The following is a 10209-nucleotide window of genomic DNA, read 5'->3' as shown; positions in this document are numbered from 1 at the left end:
CAGTGCTCACATAATAGTGCCTGACACAATAGTGCCTCACAGTGCTCACATAATAGTGCCTCACAGTGCTCACATAAAGTGCCTGACACAATAGTGCCTCACAGTGCTCACATAATAGTGCCTGACACAATAGTGCCTCACAGTGCTCACATAATAGTGCCTGACACAATAGTGCCTCACATAATAGTGCCTGACACAGTAGTGCCTCACAGTGCTCACATAATAGTGCCTCACAGTGCTCACATAATAGTGCCTGACACAATAGTGCCTCACAGTGCTCACATAATAGTGCCTCACAGTGCTCACATAATAGTGCCTGACACAGTAGTGCCTCACAGTGCTCACATAATAGTGCCTCACAGTGCTCACATAATAGTGCCTGACACAGTAGTACCTCACAGTGCTCACATAATAGTGCCTGACACAATAGTGCCTCACAGTGCTCACATAATAGTGTCTGACACAATAGTGCCTCACAGTGCTCACATAATAGTGCCTGACACAATAGTGCCTCACAGTGCTCACATAATAGTGCCTGACAGTGCTCACGTAATAGTGCCTGACACAATAGTGCCTCACAGTGCTCACATAATAGTGCCTCACACAATAGTGCCTCACAGTGCTCACATAATAGTGCCTCACACAATAGTGCCTCACAGTGCTCACATAATAGTGCCTCACAGTGCTCACATAATAGTGCCTGAAACAATAGTGCCTCACAGTGCTCACATAATAGTGCCTGACAGTGCTCACATAATAGTGCCTGACACAATAGTGCCTGACAGTGCTCACATAATAGTGCCTGACAGTGCTCACATAATAGTGCCTGACACAATAGTGCCTCACAGTGCTCACATAATAGTGCCTGACACAATAGTGTCTCACAGTGCTCACATAATAGTGCCTCACAGTGCTCACATAATAGTGCCTGACACAATAGTGCCTCACAGTGCTCACATAATAGTGCCTCACAGTGCTCACGTAATAGTGCCTCACAGTGCTCACATAATAGTGCCTGACAGTATAGTGCCTCACAGTGCTTGGATAATAGTGCCTCACAGTGCTCACATAATAGTGCCTGACACAATAGTGCCTCACAGTGCTCACATAATAGCGCCTGACACAATAGTGCCTCACAGTGCTCACATAATAGTGCCTCACAGTGCTCACATAATAGTGCCTGACACAATAGTGCCTCACAGTGCTCACATAATAGTGCCTCACAGTGCTCACGTAATAGTGCCTCACAGTGCTCACATAATAGTGCCTGACAGAATAGTGCCTCAAAGTGCTTGGATAATAGTGCCTCACAGTGCTCGCCTAATAGTGCCTCACAGTGCTCCCATAATAGTGCCTTTCAGTGCTCACCTAATAGTGCCTCACAGGGCTCACATAATAGTGCCTCACAGTGCTCCCATGATAGTGCCTTTCAGTGCTCACCTAATAGTGCCTCACAGGGCTCACATAACAGTGCCTCACAGTGCTCACATAATAGTGCCTCACAGTGCTCACATAATAGTGCCTCACAGTGCTCACATAATAGTGCCTCACAGTGCTCGCATAATAGTGCCTGACAGTGCTCGCATAATAGTGCCTGACAGAATAGTGCCTCACAGTGCTCACATAATAGTGCCTGACAGTGCTCACATAATAGTGCCTGACAGAATAGTGCCTCACAGGGCTCACATAATAGTGCCTCACAGTGCTCGCATAATAGTGCCTGACACAATAGTGCCTCACAGGGCTCACATAATAGTGCCTCACAGTTCTCGCATAATAGTGCCTTACTGTTAGTGCCTATATAATCTCACGGTGCCCATATAATAGTTTCTCATGATGCTGGCATAGTGGTAAATCCTAGTGCCCATATAACAGTTCCTCATGGTGCTCACATAGGGATGCCTTGCAGAGCCTCAAGCAAAGATCTTGAAAATTATGAGAAATTAAAACCCACATATCTTAATCAGTTTACTCAGGACTGCCTTAAAACTGCCTTAAAATAGCAAATCATGGTTCATGCAAGAATTTGGGTATTTTGACACTGAGCTGGAGGCATGCCCCTTACAGGAGCGGGGAACCCCCTCATAATGAAAGGAATCACAGCTCTAAACAGGGTTTCCTACTACCCAGGAGTGGTAAGGGTCATCTCCCCAAAGAGGAGCAGAACGCCCATCAAATTAACAGGTGTTCTGCTTCTCTTCGGAGGTTAGGTGGTGATGCTGTACACAGCATCTCCACTTAACCCCTTCCTGGCTGGCAAGCAGAGAGCATTGTATCAGACTGTAAAGAATACAACACTTCCGGCAGGACATACAGCCACTAATAAGTACTGGAAGACTGGAGTTTTTTAAAATGGAAATAAATTGCACATCTATATTACTTTCAGATGCCAGCTGATTTAAGAACTTTTTTTCCACTAGGGCGTCCCTTTACGGTAAGTGCACCATACAGCTCCTGTGGGTGGTGTAACACTGCGTTACCTGTAGGAATGGATGGGGATCACCTGCGGTATTGGCGCTGTTCTGACACACAGTCCAGAGAGTCCGCGCGGATTCTGAACGCCATTAGCAAATCAAGCACATGATTAAACAGATTCAAGCAAAAAGTCTTGCGGCAACGTCTTTGCTGACAAGAGGAAGATAATGCCGGCGCGGTCCCCAATCTCTCTGCATTCCGCACTGAACTCTGAAAGACAAGTGTTCCGACAGAATTGCTGATGTAACCGATATAGACATTAAAAGAAAAACGAAAGCACGTTATCACCAGCCCAGCACGCCGCGGAGTTAATGTGGAAACATCGCTGGGCCGCGCAGATACAGACCAAATATCATCTGGACAAAGCGCTCATGCAAATGACGCTTTTCTTCTTTAAATATGAGAGAGTCACATTTGTCTGACACTTAATTTATGTGAAGAGCAGCAGGGTGTGGGGATGCGTTACTGAATCATCATTAATATACATGGCACACAGACGGGGGACGCAGCACATCAACAACTACAAAGTCACACTCAACTTCTCTCTTCCCTCTATACTTTGGCTTTTGCCTAAGAAACCTTCAAAGCAGCTGGTGGCAATGGGTTATTCTCGTATAAGGAGGCGTTCACACAAGTGGTACTGTAAGCCAGATAGTAATGGTCACAAGATGGCACAACTGGACTTTACCTAAACTCAAATACCCCCAGGACTTGACGTGTGAGCCGCAAGAACAACCTTATGAAAGTACAAGTACCAATACAAGCAGGTAACAAGGATCGGATAGCAAGAATAGACGCGACACCGAATGATGAGGGCAAAAATGAATGATGGAGGATCAGGAGCCTTTGGCGAACCACCACTCTACTGTAAAAGCAGCAGATCTGACTGGCGTATATAGCTATAATGTAGATGTATAGAGATAGAGAAGTACACCGGAATGGTTAAATAAGGAAATGGACGGCTTTACATGGCCCTGACCCCAATCCCATCGAAAAGCTTTGGGGGTGAGCTGAAGTCTGCCATTGGGAAAAAGAACCCTGCAAACATTCAAGAGCAAAGGAAGAGAAAATGCCAGAAGAGAAGGGCAAGAAGCTTATAGATGGTAACAAGAAGCCTATAGATGGCTACAAAAAGCTTATAGATGGTTACAAGAAGCCTATAGATGGCTACAAGAAGCTTATAGATGGTTACAAGAAGCCTATAGATGGCTACAAGAAGCTTATAGATGGCTACAAGAAGCTTATAGATGGTTACAAGAAGCTTATAGATGGTTACAAGAAGCCTATAGATGGCTACAAAAAGCTTATAGATGGTTACAAGAAGCCTATAGATGGCTACAAGAAGCTTATAGATGGTTACAAGAAGCCTATAGATGGTTACAAGAAGCCTATAGATGGCTACAAGAAGCTTATAGATGGCTACAAGAAGCTTATAGATGGTTACAAGAAGCCTATAGATGGCTACAAGAAGCTTATAGATGGCTACAAGAAGCCTATAGATGGTAAACAGAAAGCCTATAGATGGCTACAAGAAGCCTATAGATGGCTACAAGAAGCCTATAGATGGTGACAAGAAGCTTGTAGATGGTGAAAAGAAGCCTATAGATGGCTACAAAAAGCTTATAGATGGCTACATGAAGCCTATAGATGGCTACAAGAAGCTTATAGATGGCTACAAGAAGCTTATAGATGGTAAACAGAAAGCCTATAGATGGCTACAAGAAGCCTATAGATGGTGACAAGAAGCCTATAGATGGTGACAAGAAGCCTATAGATGGTGAAAAGAAGCCTATAGATGTCTACAAAAAGCTTATAGATGGCTACAAGAAGCCTATAGATGGTGACAAGAAGCTTATAGATGGTGACAAGAAGCTTATAGATGGCTACAAGAAGCTTATAGATGGCTACAAGAAGCTTATAGATGGCTACAAGAAGCCTATAGATGGTGACAAGAAGCTTATAGATGGTGACAAGAAGCCTATAGATGGTTACAAGAAGCTTATAGATGGTGACAAGAAGCATATAGATGGCTACAAGAAGCTTATAGATGGTGACAAGAAGCCTATAGATGGTTACAAGAAGCTTATAGATGGCTACAAGAAGCCTATAGATGGCTACAAGAAGCTTATAGATGGTGACAAGAAGCCTATAGATGGTGACAAGAAGCCTATAGATGGTGACAAGAAGCCTATAGATGGCTACAAGAAGCTTATAGATGGTGACAAGAAGCCTATAGATGGTGACAAGAAGCTTATAGATGGTGGCAAGAAGCCTATAGATGGTGACAAGAAGCTTATAGATGGCTACAAGAAGCCTATAGATGGCTACAAGAAGCTTATAGATGGCTACAAGAAGCCTATAGATGGCTACAAGAAGCCTATAGATGGCTACAAGAAGCTTATAGATGGTTACAAGAAGCATATAGATGGTGATAAGAAGCTTATAGATGGCTACAAGAAGCCTATAGATGGCTACAAGAAGCCTATAGATGGCTACAAGAAGCCTATAGATGGCTACAAGAAGCCTATAGATGGTTACAAGAAGCCTATAGATGGCTACAAGAAGCCTATAGATGGCTACAAGAAGCCTATAGATGGTGATAAGAAGCTTATAGATGGCTACAAGAAGCCTATAGATGGCTACAAGAAGCCTATAGATGGCTACAAGAAGCCTATAGATGGCTACAAGAAGCCTATAGATGGCTACAAGAAGCCTATAGATGGCTACAAGAAGCCTATAGATGGCTACAAGAAGCTTATAGATGGTTACAAGAAGCATATAGATGGTGATAAGAAGCTTATAGATGGCTACAAGAAGCCTATAGATGGCTACAAGAAGCCTATAGATGGCTACAAGAAGCCTATAGATGGCTACAAGAAGCCTATAGATGGTTACAAGAAGCTTATAGATGGCGACAAGAAGCTTATAGATGGTTACAAGAAGCCTATAGATGGCTACAAGAAGCCTATAGATGGCTACAAGAAGCCTATAGATGGTTACAAGAAGCTTATAGATGGCGACAAGAAGCTTATAGATGGTTACAAGAAGCCTATAGATGGCTACAAGAAGCCTATAGATGGCTATAAGAAGCCTATAGATGGCTACAAGAAGCCTATAGATGGTGACAAGAAGCTTATAGATGGCTACAAGAAGCCTATAGATGGTGATAAGAAGCTTATAGATGGCTACAAGAAGCCTATAGATGGTGATAAGAAGCTTATAGATGGCTACAAGAAGCCTATAGATGGCTACAAGAAGCCTATAGATGGCTACAAGAAGCCTATAGATGGTTACAAGAAGCTTATAGATGGCGACAAGAAGCCTATAGATGGTTACAAGAAGCCTATAGATGGCTACAAGAAGCCTATAGATGGCTACAAGAATGCTGTAGTACTGTATATGCTGTGTATCCTGTTTCTTCTTTGAAATTACAACATGTAAGTTGAAAAACAATATTTGATTCTATACTCGTCCTAAGGATAGAACGTCAGTACATTGCCATTTATTTGTGGAGATATTGTATGGTCTATGGAAAAAAATAACGGGGTGCATAATGGTAAGCAGCACTGCAGTGTCTGTGTATATATATATATATATATATATATATATATATATATATACACATATACCAGCCAGACCTCTGCTCTTAGAGCAGAGTGGTGGTCGGTAACTTATGAGGAGCAGCATATGAGGAGAAGGAGTGACTGTATAAGTATTTGCAGATATGTCTCACTTGCTGATCCCTACAAGTCTATGTTAGTTTAATCTTAAGTCTATGTTAGTTTTACCTTTAATAGAAAGTTGTAGAAGTTGTGTTGGTGTGATGATAAAACGTTATGTACTGAGGACGTTATCTCGGTATAGGGAGCTGCTGTACGGTATAGCTGGGGGTCAGGCTGCACGTTCGATGCTTATTCTGTGCATACAGCGGCGCGGTCATCCTCCAGGGGGCGCCGCGCTGTCATCAGCTTGTATTCTGCTATAACACTGGCTGGAATTCTCAGCGGTATAATGTGCAATATAATCAGACCAAGGACTGTGACCAATACAACCGCCTGTCAGTCTCCATTAGTCCTAACACGCGGCGCTCCATACTTAGAAGAAGCAGATCTCCTCCTCTTGGTTATAGGGGTCTTTCATTACTTACCTATGTACCGAATACGAGGGTCCACCGGGACCCCCACTCATCACTAGGACAGGTTGTGCCAGCACCTTGTATTCCACAGCCGCAAGACCAGAGGAGCCTGGATAGAGCGACGGTCATGTACAGCGATCTGCTGATCCAAATTGGAAGGCTTCATTTTAAGAAATCAGATTTTTTTTTTTTTTTTTTTATACAGCTGTTTTGCAGAGCTTTGTGTTTCCATGGCTACAGTGGCCTCCTCTGTCCTCTAGACTCCTCTGTCCTCCGTCCTTCAGACCATTCTGTCCTCTAGACTCCTCTGTCCTCTGCTCCTCCCTCCTCTGTCCTCTGCTCCAGACTCCTTAGTCCTCTGCTCCAGACCCCTCTTTCCTCTGCTCCAGACCCCTTTGTTGTCTACTCCAGACTTCTCTGTCCTCTGCTCTATACCCCTCTGTCCTCTGCTCCAGACCCCTCTGTCTTCTCCTCCAGACTGCTTTGTCCTTTGCTCCACAATTCTTTGTTCTGTCTTAGGCCCCTTTGTCCTCTGCTCCAGACTTTTCTGTTCTGTCACAGACCCCTCTGTCTTCTGCTCCAGACTCCTCTGGCCTCTGCTCCAGACTCCTCTGGCCTCTGCTCCAGACTCCTCTGTCCTCTGCTCCAGACTCCTCTGTCCTCTGCTCCAGACCCCTCTGTCCTCTGCTCCAGACCCCTCTGTCCTCTGCTCCAGACCCCTCTGTCCTCTGCTCCAGACCCCTCTGTCCTCTGCTCCAGACTCCTCTGTCCTCTGCTCCAGACTCCTCTGTCCTCTGCTCCAGACTCGTCGGCCCTCTGTTCCAGACCCCTCTGTCCTTTGCTCTAGCCTTCTCAGTCCTCTGCTCCAGACCCCTCTGTCCTCTGCTCCAGACCCCTCTGTCCTTTGCTCCAGATTCCTCAGTCCTCTGCTCCAGACCCCTCTGTCCTTTGCTCCAGACTCCTCAGTCCTCTGCTCCAGACCCCTCTGTCCTTTGCTCCAGATCCCTCTGTCCTTTGCTCCAGACCCCTCTGTCCTCTCCCACCCATCTAGCGGCAGCTTACCTCCAGGAAAACAAAAGGATCAGGCAGTTGTGTTCGATCATGTCTGATCCTTCTATTTGCAAACATACGCTCACATGGTTGGCCAGTCCTGCTGACATCACACCTGACTGCACAAGGTTTGTTTGTAGTCTGTAACCATGGTGACAGATGAGACAGAGAGGCTTAAAAAGTACAACTGTGTTCAGCCCATGAAACGTGGCCCTAATGTATGTAAACTCAATAGACCTCATCTATAGGTGACAATTGTCTGATCAGGGGTGGGCACTCTCCTGGGACCACCACTGATCATCAGAATGGTGGTCCTGTTTGAATGGATGAACCCTACCTCTCCATTTATTGCAGAACATAGCCAAGGACTGTGCTCCTCTGTCATTGTCCGTCGTGTAGAATGATGGGTTACATTGAAGCAGAGGCTCTTGAGACCCCCGTGACCCCAGCTGCCACACTGACCCTGTAGATGGGTGACAAAGGGGGTTACCCCAATGACCATGGCGTGATCATCGCCTTTATTCTACCCCATTACATGATTCTGATTATTTGGCGGGGAAATCTTATATAGAATCGCAGCGGACAGTAAATGATACGAGAAGGTTTGATGGACTGGGGTCGGGGTACACAGAAGCAGAAACAGAGCCTAGCCCCTTACCCAAACTGAAAATCCTATAAATGGGGACGAGATCAAATGGAAAATAAGCAAAAGCGTCCGGCAACCCCTCCTGACAAATCGTCCTGGGTTCTCATCTCTTTCTGCCTCTTCAGCTCATTGTCAGAGGGAATGTGAACAGACTCTCAGCAGATCCCCTTACCAGCAGCGTTATTTTAAGTGCAGTTTGTGCCGAGCTCCGAGAAGTAGGTCATTCAGCAGCAGCGGCAGCACAAGGAATTATGTAAACCTACTTAAAACCCCACTGCAGTCACACACAAAGCAGAAGCGAGCAGAGAAGCAGCCCCTCCGGCAGCTGCTTTTTTATTTCACTGTGTATGCAAAGCTGATATGACACTGTTCAGGTATTAGGCACAATAAGTGGATGAAATCTGACTGCATGCTGCATGATCAACCTGACACCTAGGTGCCATGGAAGGGGGCTTGCAGGAAGATTGCAGATAGATTGGGATTGTTGTCTAACCCCGCGCCCGCTCTCCATACAATGCAGTTCACCTCTCTGGGGATTAGAGGACGTGCCCATTCTGGCTCTTAAAGCCAACATTGTGCCCACTGCCCGCTTACACGTCTCCTATTTACATAATCAGTTTGGCTTTCATCTCTACATTTTACAGAGCGCCAGGATTGGGGGAGCGCAGAACAATGAAAAAATAAGCAGGTTGTACGTGAAATACACGGAGCTGAAATAACACTCACATTTATTACATTTGTTCCAAAATAAGGGATTAGCCTGCAGAGGGTGGGGGTCATTTGTGTGTGCAGTGGTGGCGGTGGCGCTCCGTCCTCCCAGGTCTCTGATATGCTGGAGATGGGCTCATTTGTTTTATGGCTGTGATGTGGTGGCACAAAAGGGCATGTCTGCGGGGCCCCGCTCAAAGCCGGCTCTGCCCTGGGCGTCCTCCATAAACGCTTTGTCATCTAGGATATGCACAAACCCAATACACAGAATATCCCGCTGCCTGCCGCACCGGCCCTCCGTCTCTTCCTGGCACAGAAAACTATGCACTAAAACTATATGTAAAAAAACATAAAAACAGAATGAGCCGGAGGCACCTTTCTTGGCGCTGTGTTCTGGCCGCTGTGATACTTTTGCATCAGGTTTTTTTTAGTTCGGCCAAAACTGTTTGGTACTTAGATCTTCCTGCATCTTTTTTAGAAAAGCACTTCAAGGAATATCTCTTACAGAAGAGATTGTGGAGAACTTGTTACAGAAGGTTGGACTCAACTGAACCCACTCTCTCTCTCTTTATATATATATATATATATATATATATATATATATATATGCACAAAAGGTTTGGGTATGGGAAAAATTCTGCACAGTAAATTCTGTTTTTACCAGGGATATAGCTAGAATACATTGGATCCCACAGCAACATGAGATAGGCCTCACCACCCAATGACTGTTTGACCTGCCCTCCATGTATACTCCTCTCTATCTTCATTGTGTGTGCGCTGTCCTTCATGTATGCTCTCCTTCCTATCTACAGTCCGTGTGAGCTGCTCTGCATGTATGCTCTCCTCTTTATCTCCAACCTGTTATCTGCCCTCCATGTATACTCTCCTCTTTATCTCCAACCTGTTATCTGCCCTCCATGTATGCTCTCCTCCCTCTCTCCAGCCTGTGTGAGCTGCCCTCCATGTATGCTCTCCTCCCTCTCTCCAGCCTGTGTGAGCTGCCCTACATGTATACTCTCCTCCCTATCTCCAGTCTGTGTGAGCTGCCCTACATGTATACTCTCCTCCCTATCTCCAGCCTGTGTGAGCTGCCCTCCATGTATACTCTCCTCCCTATCTCCAGCCGGTGTGAGCTGCCCTCCATGTATACTCTCCTCCCTATCTCCATCCTGTGTGAGCTGCCCTTCATGTATAC

This window comes from Dendropsophus ebraccatus, chromosome 12, assembly GCF_027789765.1.
Source record: "Dendropsophus ebraccatus isolate aDenEbr1 chromosome 12, aDenEbr1.pat, whole genome shotgun sequence".
Taxonomy (NCBI): Eukaryota; Metazoa; Chordata; class Amphibia; order Anura; family Hylidae; genus Dendropsophus; species Dendropsophus ebraccatus.
Note: the sequence above shows the minus strand (reverse complement) of the source record.